The following is a 2102-nucleotide window of genomic DNA, read 5'->3' as shown; positions in this document are numbered from 1 at the left end:
CTACAGGAAGCGACTAGAGGCTGTTATTTTTGCAAAAGGAGGATCTACGAAATATTAATGTCACTTTTATGTTGAGGTGCCCATACTTTTGCACCGGTCAAATTTTGTTTAAATGCAGATTGCACATTTTCTATTAGTACAATAAACCTCATTTGAATCCAGAAATATAACTGAGTCCATCAGTTATTAGATATATGAAACTGAAATAGCTGTTGCAAAAACCAAAATTGTTATAAAGAAAAAAGGTTAACATTAATAGGGGTGCCCAAACTTTAACATATGACTGTATATACTACATTCATACAACATACATACTACATACATACTATATACAATACATTCATACATTCATACAATACATACATATAGACATACAGTACATATAACATAGAGTACATACTCACCATCACTTGTCACTTTGATCCCCGAAGCCAGTGTCATCTCACTGTAAAAAATATTAAAATAATAAACAAGCAATATACTCCCTGATCCGCAGAAATCCACGAGTGTCCCACGACGATCTCCTGCAGTGCATCACTGAGAGGTTACTATAGTTCACTGGTCTCACTTTATGGCAAAAGCTGTGTGGGAACGTTCTCACACAGCAATGCCAAAAGTGAGACTAGGGACTATTTTTTACAGTGGCGGAGGAAAACAGTGCGGAAGGATACCTACCTCCCATCATTGTATTCCTGGGGCCCCTGGAGAGCGGTGGCATCAGCTTATGCTGCTGTTCTCCATGGGAGATCGACGTGGGACACTCGTGGATTTCTGCGGATCAGGGAGTATATCGGATGTTTGTTATTTTAATATTTTTTAAAGATGACACTGGCTTCGGGGATCAAAGTGACAAGTGATGGTGAGTATGTACTCTATATTATATGTGCTGTATGTCTATATGTGTGTATTATATGAATGTATTGTATGTAGTATGTATGTTGTATGTCTGTAGCATGTTTTATGTATGTTGCATGTATGTACTATGTACTATGTATGTATGTTGTATGAATGTAGTATATATGTAGTATGTATGTTGTATGAATGTAGTATATATGTAGCATGTATGTAGTATGTAGTATGTATGTATGTATGTTGTATGAATGTAGTATGTATGTAGCATGTAGTATGTATGTATGCATGTTGTATGAATGTAGTATATATGTAGTATGTATGATGTATGTATGTTGTATGAATGTAGTATATATGAAGTATGTATGTAGTATGTATGTATGTTGTATGAATGTAGTATATATGAAGTATGTATGTAGTATGAATGTAGTATATATGTAGTATGCATGTATGTTGTATGAATGTAGTATATATGAATTATTTATGTAGTATGTAGTATGTATGTATGTTGTATGAATGTAGTATATATGTAGTATATATGTAGTATGTATGTATGTTGTATGAATGTAGTATATATGTAGTATGTATGTATGTTGTATGAATGTAGTATATATGAAGTATGTATGTAGTATGTATGTATGTTGTATGAATGTAGTGTATATGTAGTATGAATGTAGTATGTATGGCTTTTTTTACATTCAACACATTAGCCGGATGATGGGACTACTACTGTCCCATCATTGGCTAATGTGTCAATCACTGTCATTGTAGCAGGCATAGCCCGATGGGACTTGTAGTCCCATCGGACGATGCCTGCACACACACACAACCCCCGGCAGGCCCGCACAGACACCCAGCAGGCCCATGCAGACCCCCTGCAGGCCCGCACAGACCCCCGACAGCCCGCACAGACCCCCGGCAGGCCCGTACAGACCCCCGGCAGGCCCGTACAGACCCCCGACAGGCCCGCACAGACCCCCGGCAGCCCGCACAGACCCCCGGCAGGCCCACACAGACCTCCGGCAGGCCCGCACAGACCCTTGGCAGCCCACACAGACCCCCGGCAGGCCCGCACAGACACCCGAGAGGCCCGTACAGACCCCGCCCGCACACACAGACACGCACAGTGTCCGCCCACGCACCGCCCACACTCTTCCCCCCTCCCGAACTGGATGTACAAGTAAAGAAAAGGTTTTTTTAATTCCGATATTTCTGTCCCATTGACTTGAATGGGGTTTCCGGTATCGGAATCG

This window comes from Dendrobates tinctorius, unplaced genomic scaffold (assembly GCF_039654945.1).
Source record: "Dendrobates tinctorius isolate UK_male_01 unplaced genomic scaffold, ASM3965494v1 ptg000049l, whole genome shotgun sequence".
NCBI classification, from domain to species: domain Eukaryota; kingdom Metazoa; phylum Chordata; class Amphibia; order Anura; family Dendrobatidae; genus Dendrobates; species Dendrobates tinctorius.
Note: the sequence above shows the minus strand (reverse complement) of the source record.